This window comes from Chelonia mydas, chromosome 9 (assembly GCF_015237465.2).
Source record: "Chelonia mydas isolate rCheMyd1 chromosome 9, rCheMyd1.pri.v2, whole genome shotgun sequence".
Taxonomy (NCBI): Eukaryota; Metazoa; Chordata; order Testudines; family Cheloniidae; genus Chelonia; species Chelonia mydas.
Window position 1 is genome coordinate 33,295,173 of NC_057855.1, and position 23,737 is coordinate 33,318,909.

The following is a 23,737-nucleotide window of genomic DNA, read 5'->3' on the forward strand; positions in this document are numbered from 1 at the left end:
TTAAAGTATAATTCAGCTCAAAGGAACAATTCAACTGGGCTACTTCACATAAATTTGAACTAGTTTACATATATGAATGCTATAGTGACAAGTTCTCCAAACCCCATAGAAACAGTGATATCCGTTTTACATTTGTACTTTTTATTAAAAAATGTGAAATTTAAATTAACTCTTTCCAATTCCAGTTCTAGTTTAGAGAATTCTTTTTGAGTACAGAGATCAGAAGTGTCCTACCCCTTTCCTTATCAAATTTATTTTCAGTGTAAAACTCCATTTGGAGAACCCAGAAATATATAATATAAATAAAACATGGACTTGTTTGGTCATGTGACATGTTCAAAATCACAAGGGAAGCTATGGATGTTCTGGGCTGAGAACCCTGATCTTCTGAAGGAGAAGTCACATGTCTAATCCACTGTGCTTCTCGGAAAAAGCCTCATATCTATGTGTCTCTTTATGCTGTATGTAAAATGGGGCTACTCATGTACCCACCCTTGTCAATTGCTCTGAGCTTTACAGATTAAAAGTACTATGTAAATCCAAGATATTATTGGCCTGTGAGCCACATGACTAAGGGTCCGCTTCTGGATCAGATATTTATTTCAATGTGACCTTGGACAAGTCACTTAACTTTGCTGTTTTGCCATCTGTAAAATGGGAATATTAATCCTTATTCATCAGACAGGTAGACTGTGCAGCTTGATTAGGAAAATTTGAACAAGTCTTCATACAAAATACAGCTCTATATAGTGAATATATGTTTGTTTTTATTTTTTGTATTGCATATTTTAATTTTGTACAATGCTTATAACTTGGAAATGGCACTTGGTGCCTGTAACGTTCCTCCCTCTCAGGGTCGGGGCATCCCCTTCTGATGGCATCAGGAAGCTGACACACCCACCGGAAGTTCATTAGGTGGTCTGACGTGGGCCTGTACAAGTAGGCCAACTAGCCCTTCAGGTTTCCCTCAGGAGGGTTTTGCATGCCCCCAGTTGGCTGGTAGCCTGGCCTCCTGGCCAGGGGAGATAAAAACAGTCTAGGGGCTCAGCACTCTAGGCATGGGTTAAGCACTTAAACAGGATCCTTCAGTCTCCTCGTTGGGGCAACAACGACAGTCTATGGCTCTGGCGCTCTGAACATAGGCAGAATAATTAACCAGTCTATAATCCTTAGCCTCCTGGCTGGGGCAAATAGCAAATCTATGGCTCTGTTCCTACAGCCTAGCAGTTTAGTGCACACCTAGCCCATGTACAAGGTTGGGGTCAGGGGGTAGAGGGACCTGGGCACACCCCGCTCCACTGGTTCCCAGCCGAGGGCCCTGGCAATGGCAGGCGATTCCATCATGGGCAGGGCCGGTGCAACCACTAGGCGAACTAGGCGGTCACCTAGGGCGCCAAGTGGTTGGGAGGCGGCCAAAAACGCGCTCCGGGGAGGCAGTGGAGTGGAGGTGAGCTGGGGCAGGGGGGCGCAGGGAGGGCTGCCTGCAGCAAGTAACAGGGTGGGGGGGGCACGCAGGGGAACCATTCGCCACCCCAGCTCACCTCTGCTCCGCCTCCTCCCATGAGCATGCCGCCCTGCTCTACTTCTCTCCCTCCCAGGTTTGCGGTGCCAAACAGCTGATTGGCGCCACAAGCCTGGGAGGTGGGAGAAGTGGAGCAGTGACGGCATGCTTGGGGAGGAGGCAGAGCAGAGGTGAGCTGGGGCGGGGAGCTGCCGCTCGGCTCCCCAGGCCGAGGGTGGGGGGGCGGAGGCGGGGGCTACCGCGGAGGGGGCACCTCAGGGCAGGGGGGGAGCTGCCGCAGGGCTCGCAGGGTGGGGGCGGGTGGGCGCAAGGTGGAAGTTTCACCTAGGGCGCAAAACATCCTTGCACCGGCCCTGATCATGGGGTCAGCAGGGAAACGTGGAGTTGCTGCCTTCTGGTTCCCCTGGACTACTTCCTATTGGTTCCTGCTGCTGCTGCTCCATCATTTCTAGGCTCTGGCTCATGGTTGGGCAACCCTACCTCTGGCGTCTCCCTGGTGGTCTTCCATCTCCTGGGACCTTTCTTCCCCGCAGCAGGTCTGGGATTCTGCTGTGGATTTGGCAGTCTGGAATGGACGTCTGCATGCTTCCCCTGTCCGGGCCTGACTGAGCTGCATGGCCCTACTCTTTTATACTTTCTGTCCCACCCCTGCACTTCCTGTGAGGGGGAGCAGGGTGTGGTCAGCTGCGCCCACCAGAGGGAATTAACCCCCTTCCATACTGGAGGGAGGCCACTCTGCCTCACTACAATGCTCTAGTGCATAAGTAGTGCTATATGGGGCAGGTCCTCAGCTGGTGTACATTGTCATAATTCCATTGACTTCAGTGGAGATGTGACAATTTACACCAGCTGATGATCTGCCCCTAAATCTTTAATTGCATGATAATATACAGGTTCTCAAATATATTTCTTCTACAACCTTAAATCCAGATGTGAACCCTCTGTGGCACCATGAACTCTTAATGGGCTCAATCCAAAGTCTTCTAAAGTCCATACAGGGCTCCCATTGACTTCTGTGATCTCTGGATTGGAGCTATATGCCATACAAATAGCATCCATATGAAAACTGTGCAATATATTGCAGCTAGACAACACTCTATGGATGAAATGTAACCTAGAGGAAACAATGAAAATGTGCTGGCATTTGTTGAGAATTAAGACAAAATTAATTCCCTCAGTGATTAAAACCTTCTCAGTGGTGTTTCTTTAATGTGTATTGCTGTTCATTGTGTTTCATTAATATATTACTTCTTAATACATTTGGAAACAAAAAGAAATTTTATATCAGTCTCTGGAAAACTTCAATTTTCAATGTACTTCTTGTTGTCGAATTAGAAACATGTCAGTATCTTTCAGTGTGGTAATATACAAGAATAAATTCTGTAAACAGTTCTCACTCAAACAGTTTAATATTTTGAAGTCCACTTGTAGGAGAAATATTTGTTTTGTTAGTGCATTTTGAAGATTTAATACAAATACAGAATTATATAAAAGTGTAACTAGAGTGATAATCAAACAAGTCTCATAAAATTAGACATTGTTAATACAACATTGTACATGTATTTCTGTGGGGAACTACTTGAAGTACTGACATTAATTACTGTCCAATCGTGTTCGTGTCTGCAAAAGAATGGAATATCCTCCTAAACGTATGATACATGGGTACTGAGAAAATTATTAAAGTATAATCCTTGGGGAGAAGTGAACGTATTGTAAAAAAAATGTGTATCCATATCCATAGAAGTGCCTCCAATCCCAAACATAAATTGCTGACACCTCGCCATTCTAAGGATCTGGCCCCTTGTGGCAATGAAATTAGTGTAAGCGTTCAGTGATGAAAAAAAAATTACAAAGATGTAACATGTTTTTAAAAAAGGAAAATATGATTTTGTATGACATTATTTATAAAATACTGTATGATCATGTACTAAAGATTGTATCATAATATCTATACACAAAAAGCTAGAATTAAGGTTGTGTTGTACAGCCCTGAAGGCAGCATGCTGGAGTTTAGCATATGCTGAAGTTTAGTACAACTGTGAAGTCCTAGATATCCACAGATTTGTTACAATATTTGTTCTGGGATTTTTGGTGCTGTAGAAAGGGCCATGCTGCTCATGCTCATGCATGCAAGGTCTTTTGGTCATAGGAGTTAACCAGTTCTGTGATAACCAGGGTTCAAACATCTTGTACTTAATAGCTTTTGACACTCAACATTAAAACAAAATTTAAATTTATTATAGTGGTTACTCTGAGCAGATGCTGAAGTCACTGTCAATCGTTTTGTTATGGAGTGTCCTTGAGAAATGTTTCCATCTTTGTATGACTGCTTCAGTTTCAGAATGGAGCCACTAGAAACTTCTTTGATCTAATTTGTGTGAATGATATCCAGGCTAGGTCTCCATGGTTACTGAAGCATGCCTGCTAGCAGGATGGCTCTTCATGATAATTAGTGTAGACCCTGCATCTTTGCTTTGTATTGGCTCTTGTAGAATGAAACATCCTTCATTTCTAACACTTTAAGCCATTCTTTAATGTAAATCCGGCAGCATTGGGTTCTCTGGGTGTTATTCCTCCTGCCCGCCAAATACCATTAAAGAATGTGCTTCTGTGCAGCAGCACAAAATCAGATGTGATAGATGTTAGGTAGATCTTTTTAGACAATGCTTCTTTGTGAAATAAATAAATGAATGCATCTTTATTAATCCATGGAGGTATTTCATGTTGCTACTCTTCTGAAACCACTGGTATTAGGTTTGATTTACTTGGACAGCATTGCATTTAGATTCTAACATGCATGCATATGTATGAACACACAGAGTATCCCAAAATTAGGAGGTTTATTGCACCACAGAAGTTTGATGATGCACACAGAATGCCCATGCTGTTTCAACCTAATGTGAGTCTTCTTAGCAATTCATAATAATTTCTAATTGACTAGAATATAGCAATGTCAGTTTTCCTCTTGCGGCTGATCCTGCCTGCTCAAAACTCCCCTTGAAGCCCATGAGATTTTTGGTATACAAGAATGTTGGAATTGGACTGCAAATTCACTTATCTGTAGTAAGACACTGTGGGCCTGATCCACAGCCCATTGAGGTCAATGGGAATATACAATAATATAATTATACTCCTTTATATATGATACTTTAATAACAAGATTGTTAATTTGAGCAAAGAAAAAATGTATCTAGCACACATCTCCAGTTCTCCTGGTTTCCTGTTTCCCCCCACCATTTAATTATAATCTACTATACCAAATAATTTGTAAATATGTTCAGATTGGGTGTAGGGCAGGGGTCTCAAACACGCGGCCTGCAGAGTTATTTCCTGTGGCCCGCCATAGACACCAACTCCACCGGCAGCCAAGCTCCCCTCCTCCCCCCACCCGAGTGCGCTGCGTCCCCACTCCTCTGCCTACCTCCCAGCGCTTCCCGCCACCAAACAGCTTAGGACTTTCCAGGAAGGAGGGGGGAGGAGCGGGGACGCGGTGCGCTCAGGGGAGGAGGCGGAGAAGAGGTGGGGCTGGGGTGGGAATTTGGGGAAGGTTGGAATAGGGGAAGGGAGGGGGCGGAGTTGGGGTGGTGACTTTTGGGGAAGGGGTTGGAATGGGGGCAGGTAAGGGGTGGGAAGAGGCGGGGCGGGGCCTCATGGAGTAGACGAGCAGTCTGAGGTACAAAGTTCAGCATGTATGATTCTTTGCTGTGAGTAGTTGGGAAGAATGTTTGTTAAAAGTGGCAATGTATTTTGTATGAACAGTTACTTTAAAAAGTTCCTGCCGTTACAGCTATGTTGATAGACTGTTAGTGTAGATCATCATCAGTGTTACTGGCCACATAAGGAATAGTTACAGGTGTTTATATTTTACTAAAACCTCTCTTCGCATTACAGTTTTAGAAAAGTTAATACGTTGACTTTTAATAGCATACTATATTACTCTTCATTTTTTTTTTTTAATTTTTTTCTATCGTTGTATGAAAAGGTTTCAGTGATGCGGCCCTTGGGCCGATGTACTAGTCCTCATGAGGCCCTCATGGTGATTTCAATTTGATATCCCTGGTCTACATGGACCAATTAATATACAACATGTTGGTGTGCTTTAGACATCACATCCTGTAGAGTGCATTACTCCACCATGTAGACAAGCCCTCAGGACTCTATTCATAGTACCTAAATGTTGACCAAATCTTCAGCTGATGTAAATTGGAAGAACACTGTTAACACTGATAGAGTTTTGCTGTTTTACACCAGCTGAGGATCTGGCTTCATGCTTAATAGGGTTTGAAGGATCTGGACCTTAGTTTAGATAATTTTTTTTGTTTTGTTATGAAAGTATTACACAGTGTGAGGAAATGGATGAGGTAATCAGTGTGAAGACAGGCTTAATTCATTTTCGTCTTCAGTTCCTTCCCCGCCAACAGTGCTTTCATATGAAGTTATTTTTCCCGGTGATTACATGGCACCCTAGTAGCAGTGCTCTCAAGATTTAGAGGGCATGTCACCAGTTCTGCACCTGATAATTAATAAAACTCAGGATGTCTATAGTCTTGCAGTTAGTGGGCTGCCAATATAGAATTGAGTCAAGGAAAAGGAAACTATATTTTAAGCAGGGTGAAAGGCAAAGAGAAGTTAGGAAGAAAAATTGGTAAATTGGAAACGTCTGGTACTTTACAAAATTCTAGATGGTGTGACAGTTATAAAGGTGGTGTTGCTGCTACTGAAAGATTCATTGACTTCTCTGCTGCTACAAAATTGCCAATGAACAATTACACACTAGGTTTTTTTCAGATCAGCAAGTGTGATGTATCTCAGTTTGCTTTTTGCAGGAAATGCTTCTGAGTGCAAAATAGGGGAGAAAACCAAGCCTAGTGCAGCCAGAAATCACTTTTAAAATAATATTTGAAAGATTGAAGAAGGAAGTGTCTAAAAATAGGTACAGTAAAGTATCTGGTGGGGGGCGGGGGAGGGAGGGGAAGGAAAAGGCAGACTGAAATGAGGTTAGATAAATGTGTGAGCCATGATTATTTTGAGTGTTTTTGCAGTCGACTCTAAGTACCTGTCTGGCTGTTTAGACTGGAACAGGATAGAAGACTGGTTTCTACTGCTTTATTGAAACTGTTGATGTGACTGAATTGTCAGAGGGCTAAGAATAACTTACCCCTGCTGACATCAGAAACACATTTATAGAGCTTACTGTTCACCTTATCTTTCCAATGAACCTATCTTGGAAATGCTTTTGTGGAATTCTTGTTAAATGTATGAAGTCTGGGGGCTGGATCCTCAGCTGATGCAAATCCATCTTCTTCCTTTGACTTCACTAGTGCCATGTCTGTTTACACCGCCTGAGGATCTGGTATTCTCAGTCTAAAAAATTATGTGAAAATTCTGATGATTGAGAGCAAGCTATTAATTAAAACAAAGTACTAGAATATAGCAGATGTGAACCAATGCTGTGTTTGCCATTTGTTATTAAACGGAAGGGTTAAAAATATCAAATAATCCTTGCAATAATGTTTATTACATAAAAAAAAAACTTGTCAGTGAATTGAAGAGAGGGGTGTTTTCTCCCTGGAACTTTGCTTTAAGTCCTGAAGTTCTTAATAAAAAAAAATACGATTTTAATTCAGTTTAATTCAGTCCCAAGTGGACATCAATTTCTATAATTTAGTATGGTTTGGCACAGTTTTCAGCCCTTACTTAGGAAATGCCCAGGAGTGAGCTAACATAGTGCCTTCAATTACCACTGACTTCTTGACAAGCTACTCTAAGGGTTTTATTCTCAAAGAATTTGCTCATCGTTGAGTATCCTTTGTTAACACCAAGGATCTTTTATGTACTGCAGTTAAGGCAGGGGTCTCAAACTTGCGGCCCGCGAAGCTCCCCAATGTGGCCCGCGGGGCTCCAGCAGTTTGGGGGCTGGGTCTCTCCCTTGGCCCCACCTACTGCCTCCTGGCGCTCCCCCTCCAGGTGATTTACAATGGCCCGGGGCCCCGGCAGCGCAGCGGAGCTGAGCGGCATCTCCCTGCTCGCTCCATGTGTCTGGCGGCCCCTCCCTGCGGCCCTGGGGCTGGGCTGTGCCTCCGCGCGCTGCCCCCGCCCCTGTGGCCAATGGGAAGTTGCGGGGGCGGTGCCTGGGGGCAGCAGCGCACGGAGGCCCCCCGGCCTGCCTCACCTTGGAGCCACAGCTAAGTGCCGCACCCCCATGACCCCCTCCCAGAGCCTGCACCCCATCCCCTCTCCACATACCCCTTCCTGCCCCCGAACTCCCTTCCAGAGCCTGCACCGCTTCCCCTCCTCCCTCTCAGAGCCTGCACCCAGCATCCAAACTCCATCCCAGAGCCTGATCCCCTTCCCCACTCATACTCCCTCCCAGAGTCCAACCTCTCACCCGTTCTGCACCCAGACTCCCTCCCAGAGCCTGCACCCCAATCGCCTACCCCAGACCTCCTCCCCCACCCAAACTCCCTTCCAGAGCCTTAGGCAGGTGGGGGGGCGGAGTTTTGGGGGGGTGGGTTCTGGGTGGTATGAGTGACATTATTGGCCCCCTGGAAGGATTTGAGAACTGGCACTGGCCCTAAGTTAAATTGAATTTGAGACCCCCTGAGTTAAGGTGTGCCTAAAGGATGAAGTTCACTGCTGTAGGGGTGTGCAGGGTCGTGGAGTGCCTTGGGAAAGAGGCAGTGCAGGGGCTCCTGCATACCCAGTGACTGTAGCAGGTGAGACTTTCATCCCAACCACAAATACAGTGTGGCAGGGCTGCAAGGGAAGTCACAGAATCCACACGCACTACAAATAAAAGTCCTTCTGGATGCAGGCCCCTTATCAGGAAGTTGTTTTATTGGAGGGGAAATTACTTTAAGGGGGTTCTACTGTATTAGTTAAAATAGGGAATAGATAGGACAAGAACACTACACACCTGGTGCCGCCAGAAATTGTGTCCCCCTAGCCTACTGTAGAAGAGAGTCAGTGAAATGTGACATGTTTCCCAACTGAATAACTTTTTGAGTTGAGGGCTCTGAAATATATACCACAAGACAGTCACTTCTTCTTATTTTACTGGGGTACACTACACACCTCCAGTTAACTCTGCCTTAGCAATTACAGCACATACTGGAGCTTTTTTTCTGTAAAATTCTTTCTCTCTCCACACCTCACCAGCGGGATGGACGGACACACACATACACGTACCTACCTTCCTGGATCTATTTTACATGATCAGTGTCTAATGCTGATGTGTTTCGACACTGAATATTCTTATGGATATTTATACATGGAGTAAATCTGTTTTTCTTACGTTATTTTAGCAATTACTGAGTAAAAGCTGGCAATGAGAACCTAAAATGAAATTTATTTGGTGTGGTTCTGTACAATAGATATTTTTCTGTCAACTTTTCAGACTTTGTGCGTAATAAGTGAGCCTGGGCCAAATTTGAAATATGAATGAGTTTCTTGTGTGCCTCCTACTTTATCTGCAGCACAGTCTGCACTTCCGTTCACTTCAGTTTGGTTTTGTTGCAAGAGTCGGGATTATGTATTATATGGATTTCTCTTGTCTGCATCCCAGTTGGATCTGGGGCAGTGCTTCAATGAGGTACAGTAGTGTAAGGAGGCTACATTCTTCTCAGTTGTTGCCAAGAAACTTCAGCCTGCAGTGGAGACAGCAATGGGAGTTTTGCCTGTGTAAGAACTGCTACGAGTTCTGGCCCTCAAGTAACCAAGCAATTTGTGGCCATATGGGCCCTGGCCCTAACGTGAGTGTGCAAGTGGGGCTGGAGGGTGTGTCCAGTGGTTGGAGTGCTAGTCTGGGACTTGAGGGACCCAGATTCAAGTTCCTTCTCTGACACAGACTTCTTGTGTGACCTCAGGCAAGTCACTTAGGGTCAGATTTTCAAAGGTATTTAGGTGCCTAACTCCAACAATGGGACTTAGGCAGCTAATGTTCTTAGTGTGATTTTTCAAATATACATTTTTAGGCCCCTAAATTCCTTTGAATATCTGGCCCTTAGTTTCTGTGTGTCTCAGGAAAAAAAACATTTCCCTACCTTAGAGGCGTTTTCTGGGTAATGGGGGCTGGATAAGTACCATAGGCAGGTGCAAGGGGCCTTCCAGCCCTGTTTCCCCTGGGCACCCTGCAGAAGGACCACAGGCAGAGAAACAGTCTGTACCTTGTGCCTTCGGTAGCATAGGGACTGCTCCTTCCATACACTTACAAATCACCTCAAAGGGGGAGGGAGTGGCCTGTATCCCTTTCCTCACAAGGCCTGAAGAGCTAGAAGTGCTGGGTGGAGGGTTGGCGCAATATGAGCTCCTTCTGATGCCCGGGAGTTGAGGAAGGATATTCCTCCTCATTATGGCTTCTAGTTTAGAATCAAGGATAATAATTTATTTTCTGGGGCTGAAATCTGTATGGGGAAGGGTGGTTTTTGTGTGTGCTATGGGACTGCATTCTGCCAGCTATCAGGAAGGGGGTAGTAAAATAATGCTTAATTTAATTTTTTTCTTGTTACTTGTGCCAGGGACATTCAGTGCATAGCATGCATAGCATTCTTCATAGCATTCTTCTTCATGGTCAATATTGGCAAAAGTGACTGGTAATTTAGAAAAGAACAACTAATAGGGTTTATATTATTTTACCTCTACTTCAGGGTTGGATTGGTTTTATTTCTTTTTATTTATTTATTTATTTTTAAAATAAAACAACAGAGTTAAGTTATAGCCAGGTGAGCAGGATTTAGCTGTGCAGCTCAGGTCAATGTTAATTGAATTAGTTTGTTTCATTTTTCCTAAAGACATAATTCCAATATTTAGTAGGCATAGGAAATGGAAAATTGCTAATGAAGAATTCTAACCTGAAAGAACTTTACACAAACCACTTAATCTATTTGCCTCAGTTTCCCCATTTGTAGCCCTTTGAAGTTGATTTAATGCTGGTTCAGCTTTGATGTAAAGTACCGTGTTGTTTTCATACAAAAGAAGTCATCCTAGATCCCATGGTGTGGTCCTCTACTTGCCCAATATAAATGAGGAAGGCGGTGCCAAAGTGGCTCTAAGCCACTCTTCTTCCCTAATCTGAGGGCCATTATCCGAGGTCTGGTGCTGGGGCATAAATCAGAGCAGCCAGAACTCTGGAAAGCCCCAGTCTCACACTCTTCCCCGGTCATGTTCCCTACATTAGCTGCAACAAAGGAGGTGTGTGCAGGGGTTAGCTCCCTGCAGGTACACCTCCTTCTGGTGGGCCTGGGAAATTAGCTTTCACCTCATCTGGTGCCCGTTACTCTCATTTGCTGATGTCATGGCCTCTCTCACCCCCCCGTGCCCCCAATGACTCAGGGTGCTCCCTCCAGCAAAGTCACTATATAGTCATTTCCCCCTCCCCTTCCAGGGTAACAAAATCTAACCAGACCAGTTGTCTGCATGCCATCTCAGGCAGTCTTCTGTTCCAAGTCCAGGTCCTGTGCCACTTTGCCAGTGTTTGTTAGAACCTGAGCACACCTGCTATTCCAGATTCCATCCCATGGACATTTACACAGGGATAAAAAACCTATGGCTGGCCGGGGTCAGCTGAGTTGAATTAACGGGGCTTGGACTCTGGGGGTGAAAATCGTTGTGTGGCCGTTTGGGCTCAGGCTGGAGCCTGAGCTCTGGGACGCTGAGAGCGCTGAAGGTCCCAGAGTTTGGGCTCCAGCCTGAGTGTTTACACAGAGATTTTTAGCCTGCAGTCCAAACCCTGCAAGCCCGAGTCAGCTGGCCTGGGCCAGCTGTGGCCATGCTGTGGGTCTTTTATCCCTGTGTAGATGTACCCTATGGCTAGTCACCTAGGACTGCTCAGTCTCAGACCCTCTTGCTGTTTCCCTGGACTCCTTCCGACCCCATCTCTCTCTGTCTCCTTGCCTCTGGGTTTACCACCAGAGATTCCTCTGCTCCCTGTGGCTACTTCACCTCCTTGGGCCTTTTGTAAGACTCCCTAGTCCAGGGCAGGACCTAGGATTTACTCTCCACTTGGATTTCCTCATTGTCCCTGGCCAACTCCCTTTCCCTCTCAGGAGTGACTGCAGACCTCCTTCCTGCAACCCCTTGCTGTTCTTATTTTCCTGGCTTTATACTCCCCTACCTGGGCTTCACCTGCAGTTATTGCTTATCAAGCCCTAGCTTCCCTTCAGATGCAGTACAGAAAGTTAACTGGCCACTTCTGGACCCATTAACCGATTCAGGGCTTGTGTGGGGTGGGTACCCCATCACAAGTTGGTCTAGGAGATGTCGTCATTGTTTCTTCCCCTCCGGAGGAACTTGCTGTGTTTGGGTGATCCATCCATTGCTGGTGATGCTGACCTTTTAAGGCTGCTTTGTGCTGATTGTGCGGTGCAGATTAGCCCCAACACAGGGAAAATCTAGGCCCGTACTTGCATTGTCTATCCACTTTCCAAACCCTGGCTGTACACTCCCAAATTTACCATTGCTATTTTATAGTCACACCTGGGATTAAAAGAGAAACCTTTTGTAATTGAATCTCACTGATTCCTTGTACTCCAAGTATCCACCCTTGTCTAATACTTAAATTGTAAGCTGTCTGGAGCAGAGACTATCTTTGCCTCTGTTTGTACAGCTCCTAACACAATGGGGTGCTGGTCGTTGACTAGGTCTCCTAGGTGCTATGGTAATACAAATAAATAATAATAATAATCCCCCTCTCCACCATCTCCCCAAACCCCCCACAAAAATGGACCTCTGTGTGGGGCTGAGAGGAAGAATAGGAACGGCTTTTGCTTTATCTTCTTGGATCCGCTCCATAGCCTCCCTCAGAGAAGGCCTGCAGTTTCATTTCAGGACTGAGCGTGAAATTAAATAACTCATGTTAATTCTCAGTATTCCCCATCATGAGATCACATGATGGGAATTAAATTTATTCATGTCACCACTGTACACAGACTGCTTATCCTCCAGGGTATTTGTAATTTCATGGCAGAATTTCTGTGATAAATCAATGGAGTGAAATTCAACACTTTGGCCATTTGGACCTTTGTAACAAACATGAGCCTCACTAACACACAAACATTTTTGGGGCAGTTCAGTTCTGCTTTCGTGGTCTCTCTAAATTTGTCAGGTGCCCTCACTTGACAGTTGAGCATCTTGTCATGTTCTCATTAGATTAAAAAAACTCAGCTTGACTTTTACCATGTTAAGAAGTATGTGAGCTATCACATTACATGCCAGGATTATGATGATCTAAACACTTCTGAATTGTTACATTGCAAGGCACGGAGAGGGAGGAGAGGCCTTCAGTTATGTAGTGAATTATTACATTGTAATATCTTACAGTACTGGAATATTGTATTTATTCAATTTTTTTCATTGTAAGAAAAACATTTGGGGAGGGAGGAAAGAGACAAGCAATTATGATGCTTTGGATTATAAACATAAATTTGATTTTTCTCTTTGTAGAACTTCATTTTTGTTCTCTATTTTCTGTTAAATTTACTTCAGTATAAGAAAATGACAGATTATAGGACTGCTTATGCTCCTAATGTTGTGGAGGCTTTCTACATACCAGCCCCACCTTTCTACATACCAGCACCCATCCTTTGCATTACATAGATAACAATAAATGTCATGCAGCAAGGTGTAAAAGGATGCTGTAAAAGTCCCAGACATAGTCCAGAGTTGCAGTTTCTTCAGAACTGTCTGAGTTTTTCCTTACGTGCAGACTTCACAATAGAAGTGTCTGGGAATCCTGCTAATTATTTTGAAGACATTTTTGTATGACATGTTGTCTTGTGAGTTGAAAATCTGAGCATCTGTTAAACAGATGAAGGGAAAACTCTTCCAGCTCCTAACAACGAACACAAGCAGGTGGAGCAATTCCAAGTCTTGAGCAACACATTGGAGCCTCCCTCAGTATAATGAGGGGCTTCAGAAAAGGCTGTATTTGCAGGGTATGTATAATACAAGGACACTCATTTTTCATTGTGCAATAGCAAGGTGTCACATACAGATTGGGGCTGGCACATGTGTGGGTGCATTAGCTGAAGAAAAGCACGGGGAGCCTCCCTCTCCAGCTGCAGGGTGTTGTAACATAAGGGTCACCCTCAGCTGCAGTCTCTGTAGAATGTTTAGCAGGAGTTCACTCAACTCACTGACGACGTGTTAAAAGGGAAGCATGTTTGGAGCTAGCTCTAGGTCAGAACATCGCAGATAGGGGCCATCTCTCCTTTCGAAGGGCATTGGAATGGCAGTGTTGTTTGGTGCGGTGGTGGCGTCAAGTGTTTGAAGCATTTCCCTGGACCAGTAAACTAAGTGCTTCGTTTAGGACAATCATACTCTTCAGAGCAAAAATCTGGATCCAGAAACGAAAAGTGGACCATTTAAGCCGACTGCAGAAAACGTCTGGAAAGAAGCTGCTGGTCTGACTGCCTGTGATGATGAATGACCATCTGGCAGCAATTAGTACTTAATGTATATGCACTTTTATAGAAATAATTTTTGCAGACAGCTCTCAAAGTATTTACTGTCAATTAATGAAGTCTCAACAATCCTGTGAGGTAAGTATTATACCCGTTTTACATATGGGCAGACCCGGCAGATTAAAGATCAGAGAGTTTAGGTATTAGATCCACAAAGTGGTTTAGGCACCTAGCTGCCACTTTACACACCTACATCCAATATTTAGATCCTCAAAACCTTTTGCTCAGTTGCCACCTAACCCTGTAGGCACCTAAATTTCCACCAGCACAGTACCGGTGGCACCTAAAAATCTGCCAGCAGGCACACACAAAGCCGCCTACAGCCTGATGCCTGGCATCTAAGCCTCAGTGGGATTCTCAGACTAGGTGTTCTCCCTCCAATCCCGTCTACAGGCCCAATCCTGTTGGCATTTTCAGAGGCTGCCAGAGAGCACGCCTACTGGATCAAGCCCTGCAAAAACACAGCTGGAGGAGGTGGTTCTTTTCCTTTTGCCAGATAGTTCAATGGTTAGAGTATTCACCTGGGGTGTAGGAGACCCAGGTTCAAATTCCTGCTCTGAGCTGGGAGTGAACCTAGGTCTCCTAAATCCCAGCAAAGTGCTATAATCACCAGGTATTCTGGGATTTTCTTGGGGAGTGGGTGGGAGAGGGGGGTTGAGTGGGGCTGTGTCAGTCTCTCCTGATGAAGCTGTTCCACTGTGTACAAATAAATATTCAGAGAGAGAATGTGAGTGATTGTATAATCTGGTGTTCGGCACACATGCCTCTGTGTGTGTGTGTGTGTGTGTGTGTGTGTGTGTGTGTATCCATCCCGGGGGAGGGGAGAGGCAAATTCCTGCACCAATAAAATCCCACTGGTATGATTCCTGTTCTAAGATCCCTGATTCTCCCCATGCATCGTAAAGGGACTCTGGGTGCCAAACTCATGACTCAGGATCCACTAGTCATCAGGGCTCCTAAAGTTAGGTGCAATGCTAAATCTAAATCCCCTTTGTGGACCTAGCCCTAAGTGACTTCTCCACACTCATACAGAAGTCAGTGGCAGTCAAGGATAGAAACCAGTACTCCTGACTCCTACCTGCCTTTGCAAACCACTAGACAGTAATATCTCAAGATCAGTTTTCTGAAAAATAAATAAATAATCCCCAAACAAGCCAACACGTTTCTGTAAAGTTGTGAGAATAACTATTTGGCATTTTCCTAACATCCTTCATAAAAAACAATACAAAACTGTATAGGTGAGAGACAGAAGAGCTCACATCAGGACATCTAGAAAGGATTAAGTAATTTGGAAATGAATTGATTTTCCAATTAAAGTGTGCTGCTGATGTACATGGATAATTGCAGAGACAATTGAAACAGATTTCCCAATGGCATCCCTACACAATATCTAAAAGGCAGCCTTTTCCTCCTTCCAGAAAAACAAAAACACTTAAATGATTTTATCTGAGTACTAAGATAAACCACTTTTGGATACAATGCTTTGCATTTGACAGTCATGGAAAATAAACAGACTCTCAGACTCTGCCCTGGTTTTAAATGATTGAAACTCCATTCACCGCTATTTGTGGAGTTTGCACCCACACTGACATAGGGCTGGCTATGTTTGGTTCACTTGCAGTTTTCCATGTAGTTTTCAAAGGCCAAGAAACTATGATTCAAATATACAGAGATGTGGCTAACACAGTGGTTTCACACCAGCATAATCTGATGACAGGCAGGGGATGAGGCTTGGGTACCATACCTTCCTATCTTGTTTCCTGAGCTACCTGGGGTTGAGTGCTGTGAAGGGAGCCACATTCATTCCTCTGCACCAGTCAGTTCTGTGTGGCACTGGGATGTAGGATCTCTGAGGGTGGGGTTTAAACAGAGGTTCCTGAGGAATTATCCCCAAAAGTTTTTTTTAAGAAAGCATCAAATATAATTCAAGTAAGGCAAGGCTGGAGTTAGAGTTTATCATCATTTTTATTTTGTTCTGTAAGTCTGTTACATGGTGGGTAGGCAATAAATGTGAAATTAATACATAATTCACTGGTATTTCATGCTCATGTTTGAGTAGGACAAACAAAATATTCTGCAGTCACACTAGGCTATGGCATTAAGATATGAATGACATGCCTTTATTTCCAGCTGATTGGTTGTTCATGAACGTATAAACAAGGAGAAGAGTTACCTTTGCGAATGGAAGCTGGGGAGTGGGTGGCTTAACCATGGGGTTTGTTAAACCTAGTGTAGTGGTTTCAAATCTCAAAAGATTAATCACCCAATTAATTCTTCCAAAGTAGGTATGAAGAATACCATGACATTTATTGTGGCTGCGTGTCTTTCAGATGATGTATTTAAAAATAGATGTGCTGTCTGCTTTGTGTGGTTATTAAAAAGCCTGTGGCATTTTTGTTAAAATATGTATTTACCCCAGTTTCTCTGGCCAAGAATTCCCTTCCTGGAGTCCTCATGTGTAGTGTGCTGTATACTTTCTTGGCTTCAACCCTGTGCTTGAGAGGTGGCTGCATTTAATGGAGCTTTGTGTAGGCAGCAGCAAATTTTGGACTCAGTTACAGCAATATGAATCCACAATAACTGCATTGAAGTTAGTGGAGCTACTCTAAACTTACATTGCAGTAACTGAGAGAATAATAGGACTGACCCATTTTTTGCGTTCCTTCAAGATGCGGAGTTTTATAAATAGAATATTGTATATTTTTATATTATATGAGAGATATTATGCATATACCAGGAAGTGGAATCTATTTGATCTTTCTTCGACTGATCCCAAGTCAGTATATGTTACATAGTTGTATAGCACCAAAACCTGGCCATGGGCTCTTCATGTCTAGACTGGTTTGACATACGTCTGTCTGTATATTTTAATAGTTCCTTTAGTATCTTAGAATACTGTGGTCCTGGCTACTATGCACAAGTATTTGACCGAATCTCATTATCTAGGTGTCTAGAGCAGTGGTTTTCAAACTGCAGGTCATGACCCAGTACTGGGTCACGGAATGCAAGGCACTGGGTCGCAATGGCTCTGGTCAGCACCGCCGACAGGGCCATTAGAAGTCCCGTCAGCGGTGCTGCCTGGCTAGTCCCTACTTGTTCTGACACTGTGCTGCACCTTGGAAGTGGCCAGCAGCAGGTTCGGCTCCTAGGCGGGGGGGAATAGGGCTCCGTGCGCTGCCCCACCCTGAGCACCAGCTCCGCACTCCCCAGTTTGCAGGAAGATTCTGCAAGCATGGAACTGCAGCGGGTGTGTTAAGTGAGAGCTGGAGGAGACGTATCCCAGGGTCCTGACATGGGAAAAGCCCATGTGAATCAGCACAACTCAGCAATGCCACAGAGAGAGGACCCTTCAGAGAGGACCTGCTGCTTGCCGCTTCCAGGGCACAGCGCGGTCCACATTGCCAGGACAGCAGGAAGCCTGCCTTAGCACCCCCGCTGCGCTGCTGACCAGGAGCTGCCTGAGGTAAGCCCACAGCCCTGAGCCCCCTGCAATCTGGAGCCCCTTCCTGCACCCCAAACTCCCTTCCTGCACCCCAAACTCCTCATCGCCAGCCCAGAGCCCCCTCCCACACCCTGAACCCCTCATTCCCGGCCCCAGCGCAGCCTTCACCCCTGCACCCCAACCCTCTGCCCCAGCCCTGAGCCCCTCCCACACCATTCATCCCCCGCTCCATTGGGTCACGGACATCAACAATTTTCTTCAACTGGGTCACCAGAAAAAAAGTTTGAAAACCACTGCTCTAGTGTACTGAAGTTTTGTGCTCTCCTGTGGAAAATTAGGTTTAAAAAATGCAATTGTTTTTTTTAAAAAGTTGCTTTATTCACAAATACTATGACCCTCACTGCTAATTAATTGGAGCCAACAATTTTCAACATGAGTCAAGGCTTTGAATACTATTGGCCCATGCAAAACACATGAACAGTTCACAAGTGGTAAATGCCCCTGGAAATGTGTAGTTGTGCATACAGTTGCCTTGTCTGGGTGCATCTCTTTGCACATCCAAATACAAGGTTTTGAGCATGCAGTCGGTATGCACTAAGTCTGTCTCTCTCATCTGAAGCACTGGCCCTGTATTTTTTTAAAACTATTGGTACATACACAAATCCTAAATGTCCTGTACTCAAGTGATTCCTCAGCACACACAATTTAACTTTTCGTTTCAGGCTTTGCCCCAGGGACACAGAAAATTACAGTTATAACAAAAAGATGAACATTAAGTTGCTATATAGACATTCTAGGAAAATGACTATAGGGATATATAATGATACGCTTCAGCTTTAGTGTCATTAGTCAGTCTACTTTATGGCTGGCTTTATGAGCAAAATTAGGGGGTTATTTGATTTTTAACCAAGTTTCTGTGAAAATTGGTTCATCTGGCTTACATTACTGTCGATGATTACTAATGCAGCCACTCAGACATTGGATAGTGTGCTATGCATACTAAAGAGAACAGAATTTCATCTCGTGGAAAACTAGAGTCTTGATTCCATTTGTGTCTTCACTGGTGCTCACTTCCAATGTTTTAGACTTGAACAGAAAAATGTCCATTGTGGCTTTCTTAAGATAGTTACCGGAGACACAGGTATATCTACCGATCCCAAATGTTATGCCCAGCATGAGAAACTCGTAGGTGTGTTTATTGGGCAGGAAGCTCTTTTAGAAATTGGTGAAATTAGTAGAAGAGTAGGGGGAAATTGGCCTAATTAATCAAGTAATGTGTAGTGGGCCTGTGACAGGATGCAGTTAGTAGCTATAAATTGAGCCCTTTGGAAGCCAGCACCCTGGTCCCTTAGAACACCCAGGGCACTGGCTATCGTTAGAGTAGGAGGGATTTAGGTAGTCTGGATTTGGAAGGGTAGAAGGGATCATTTGCACCTTTACTGAGCTTGATGAGGTAATTAGCTTGCCGGCTGGATAGCTCTGGGAAGAAAGCAAGCAATATAAAAGGCTGAGCCAGGGAGCAGGAAGGTGGCTCTACATTACTGCTGCTGTGTTGTGATGTACCTGGAGCATATACAATAATAGAGTCACTTGGGCCTGGTCTACACTATGAGTTTAGGTCGAATTTAGCAGCGTTATCTCGATTTAACCCTGCACCCATCCACACGATGAAGCCCTTTTTTCTGACTTAAAGGGCTCTTAAAATCGATTTCTTTACTCCACCCCCGACGAGTGGATTAGCGCTGAAATTGGCCTTGCTGGGTCGAATTTGGGGTACTGTGGACCCAATTCGAAGGTATTGGCCTCCGGCAGCTATCCCAGAGTGCTCAGTTGTGACCGCTCTGGACAGCGCTCTCAACTCAGATGCACTGGCCAGGTATACAGGAAAAGGCCTGTGAACTTTTGAATCTCATTTCCTGTTTGGCCAGCGTGGCGAACTCACCTGTACAGGTCACCATGCAGAGCCCATCAGCACAGGAGACCATGCAGTCCCAGAATCGCCAAAGAGCTCCAGCATGGACGGAACGGGAGGTACGGGATCTGATCGCTGTATTGGGAGACGAATCTGTGCTGGCAGAACTCCGTTCGAAAAGACGAAATGCCGAAATATTTGAAAAAACCTCCAATGGCATGAAGGACAGAGGCCATAACAGGGACCCGCAGCAGTGCTGCATGAAAATTAAGGAGCTCAGGCAAGCCTACCAAAAAACCAGAGAGGCAAATGGCCGCTCCGGTTCAGAGCCCCAGACATGCCGCTTCTATGATGAGCTGCATGCCATTCTAGGGGGTGCAGCCACCACTACCCCAACCATGTGCTTTGACTCCGTCCAAGGAGTGGCAGGCAACATGGAAGCGGGTTTTGGGGGCGAGGAAGATGAGGAGGAGGTTGTAGATAGCTCACAGCAAGGAAGTGGAAAAACCGGTTTCCCCAACAGCCAGGATCTGTTTATCACCCTGGACCTGGAGCCAGTACCCCCCACACCTACCCAAGGTGGGCTCCCGGACCCTGAAGGCGGAGAAGGGACTTCTGGTGAGTATACTTTTGTAAATATTATATATGGTTTAAAAGCAAGCGGGTTTAATGATTAATTTGCCTTGGCATTCGTGGCCAGTACAGCTACTGGAAAAGTCCGTTAACATGTCTGGGGATGGAGCAGAAATCCTCCAGGGACATCTCCATAAAGCTCTCCTGGATGTACTCCCAGAGTCTTTGGAAAAGGTTTCTGGGGAGGGCAGCCTTATTCCGTCCTCCATGGTAGGACACTTTACCACGCCAGGCCAGTAGCACCTAGTCGGAAATCATTGCAGAACAAAGCATTGCAGCGTATGGTCCCGGTGTTTGCTGTCATTCAAGCAACATCCGTTCTTTATCTCTCTGTGTTACCCTCAGGAGAGTGATATCATTCATGGTCACCTGGTTGAAATAGGGTGGTTTTAGTAAGCGGACATTCAGAGGTGCCCATTCCTCCTGGGCTGTTTGGCTGTGGCTGAACAGAAATCATGCCCGCTGTTAGCCACGTGGTGGGGGAGGGGTGAAGCCATCATCCCAGAGAATTGGATGTGTGGGGGGGGGGGGGGAAGGAGGGGTTAGTTGGGTTTCTGCTGCACGTGAACCCAGAACCGCAGCCCCTCCTTTTAAATTGCCAACCCATTTTAAATGGCCAACCCAACGGCTACTTCATATGGGAAATGAGGGCGCTGCTGTTTGAAACCATTCCCATGTGTTATGAAGGTTAAAGAAGCCAAAAGACTGTGGCTTACCATGACTGCCTGGAAGCCAAATTCTGTTGCCCGGCCCTGCGTCAGTGATCTCTCACACCAAAGCGGCAGACCCTCAATAAGAGGCAAAATGCGACCTTGTAATGAAAGCACATGTGCTATGTAATGTTAACAGCAAGGCTTACCATGAAAGAGTGTACCCATTGTTCGATAAAATGTGTCTTTTTAACTTCCACTCTCCCTTTTTTTCCTGTCCAACAGCTGCATATGTTTCTCCTTCCCAGAGGCTAGCGAAGATTAGAAGGCAAAAAAAACGCACTCGTGATGAAATGTTCTCTGACCTCATGCTGTCCTCCCACATGGACAGAGCACAGCAAAATACGTGGAGGCAGACAATCTCAGAGTGCAGGAAAACACAATATGACCGTGAGGAGAGGTGGCGGGCTAAGATGGTAGGTGGCATCGGCTTGCTGAAAGAAGGCAGGAGTCAATGCTCAGGCTGCTGGAGGATCAAACTCATATGCTCCAGCGTATGGTTGAGCTGCAGGAAAGGCAGCAGGACCACAGACCACTGCTACAGCCCCTGTGTAACCAACCGCCCTCCTCCCCAAGTTCCATAGCCTCCTCACCCAGACGCCCAAGAACACGGTGTGGGGGCCTCCGGCCACCCAGGCACTCCACCCCAGAGGATTGCCCAAGCAACAGAAGGCTGGCATTCGATAAGTTTTAAAGTTTTAAACTTTTAAAGTGCTGTGTGGCCTTGTCCTTCCCTCCTCCACCACCCCTCCTGGTGCTTCTCTCCTCCACCACCCCTCCCGGTCTACTTTGGTAGTTATTCCCCTATTTGTGTGATGAATGAATAAAGAATGCATGAATGTGAAGCAACAATGACTTTATTGCCTCTGCAAGCGGTGATAGAAGTGGGGGAGGGGAGGGTGCTTAGCTTACAGAAAAGTAGAGTGAACCTGGGGGCGGGGCGTTTCCATCAAGGAGAAACAAACAGAACTTTCACACCGTAGCCTGGCCATTCCTGAAACTGGTTTTCAAAGCTTCTCTGATGCGTACCGCGCCCTCCTGTACTCTTCTAACCGCCCTGTTGTCTGGCTGTGCATAATCAGCGGCCAGGTGATTAACCTGCCATAAATGTCTCCCCCTTACTCTCAGATATTGTGGAGCGCACAGCAAGCAGTAATAACAATGAGAATATTGGTTTCGCTGAGGTTCGCTCAGTAAACTGCACCAGTGTACTTTTAAATGCACATTCTACCACCATTCTGCACTTGCTCAGCCTGTAGTTGAACAGCTCCTGACTACTGTCCAGGCTGCCTGTGTACAGCTTCATGAGCCATGGCATTAAGGGGTAGGCTGGGTCCCCAAGGATAACTATAGGCATTTCAGCATCCCCAACCGTTATTTTCTGGTCTGGAAAGTAAGTCGCTTGCTGCAGCTTTTGAAACAGACCAGAGTTCCTGAAGATGCGAGCGTCATGTACCTTTCCCGGCCATCCCACGTTGATGTTGGTGAAACGTCCCTTGTGATCCACCAGTGCTTGCAGCACCATTGAAAAGTACCCCTTGCGGTTTATGTACTCGCTGCCTTGGTGCTCCGGTGCCAAGATAGGGATATGGGTTCCGTCTGTTGCCCCACCACAGTTAGGGAATCCCATTGCAGCAAAGCCATCCACTATGACCTACACATTTCCCGGAGTCACTACCCTTGATATCAGCAGCTAAGTGATTGCGTTGGCTACTTGCATCACAGCAGCCCCCACAGTAGATTTGCTCACTCCAAATTGATTTCCAACTGACTGGTAGCTGTCTGGCGTTGCAAGCTTTCACAGGGCTATCGCCACTCGCTTCTCAACTGTGAGGGCTGCTCTCATCTTGGTAATCTTGCGCTTCAGGGTAGGGGAAAGCAAGTCACAAAGTTCCATGAAGGTGCCCTTACACATGCAGAAGTTTTGCAGCCACGGGGAATCGTCCCAGACCCGCAACACTATGCTGTCCCACCAGTCTGTGCTTGTTTCCCAGGCCCAGAATCGGCGTTCCACACCATGAGCTGCCCAATTGACACTATGATGTGCACATTGTAGGGGCCCGTACTTTGTGAGAAGTCTATGTCCATGTCCTCATCACTCTCATTACTGCGCTGCAATCACCTCCTCCTCTCCTGGTTTTGCTTTTCTTGCAGGTTATGGTTCTGCATATCCTGCTGGATAATGCGCGCGGTGTTTATAGTGCACATAATTGCCACGGTGATCTGAGTGGGCTCCATGTTCCCAGTGCTATGGCATCTGCACTGAAAAAAGGCGCGAAATGATTGTCTGCCGTTGCTCTGACGGAGGGAGGGGCGACTGACAACATGGCTTACAAGGTTGGCTTACAGGGAATTAAAATCAACAAAGGGGGTGGCTTTGCATCAAAGAGAAACAGAATGGCCCCCTCAAGGATAGAACTCAAAACCCTGGGTTTAGCAGGCCGTTGATTTCACGGAGGGAGGGAGGGGGGCGAAAATGAACACAAAACAAATCTGGTCTATTTCTTGTTTTGATCCACTCCATCTATCTTTATACATCTTGCTGGCAGCAGACGGTGCAGTACGACTGCTAGCCATCGTCGTCTCCTGGCTGCTCATTAGAAGACGGTGCAGTACGACTGCCAGCAGGACTGAATCGCCATGAGACGAAACTTAAAAGGGAAACGACCTGGCTGAGTCACTCCTATGTCTGCTCAGATGCCCCTGACCGACCTCACTGAGGTCAGGTAAAAGAGCATCCTGGAGTACGGCGATGATGGCTACCAGTCATACTGCACTGTCTGCTGCCAAAAGGCAATGAGCTGCTGCTGTGTAGCAATGCAGTACTGCATCTGCCAGTACCCAGGAGACATACGGTGACGGTGAGCTGAGCGGGCTCCATGCTTGCCGTGGTATGGCGTCTGCACGGGTAACCCAGGAAAAAAGGCGCGAAACGATTGTCTGCCGTTGCTTTCACGGAGAGAGGGAGGGAATGGGGGGCCTGACGATATGTACCCAGAACCACCCACGACAATGTTTTTGCCCCATCAGGCATTGGGATTTGTACCCAGAATTCAAATG

The 23,737-nt window shown here is 45.8% G+C and overlaps 1 protein-coding gene and 1 long non-coding RNA gene across 3 annotated transcripts in view; one reads left to right on the forward strand and one right to left on the reverse strand.

Annotated features, from left to right (window-relative positions):
- The window catches only part of LOC122461705, a 40,956-nt gene extending 38,842 nt beyond the window's left edge, over positions 1-2,114 (reverse strand). Inside the window, exon 1 of the long non-coding RNA XR_006283813.1 lies at positions 2,003-2,114. This is a non-coding gene — a long non-coding RNA (uncharacterized LOC122461705). The remainder of the gene's footprint in view (positions 1-2,002) is intronic.
- PID1 (phosphotyrosine interaction domain containing 1) overlaps positions 1-23,737 on the forward strand; it is a 165,607-nt gene that overhangs the window by 70,326 nt on the left and 71,544 nt on the right. The gene's annotated exons all lie outside the window — the stretch shown is intronic.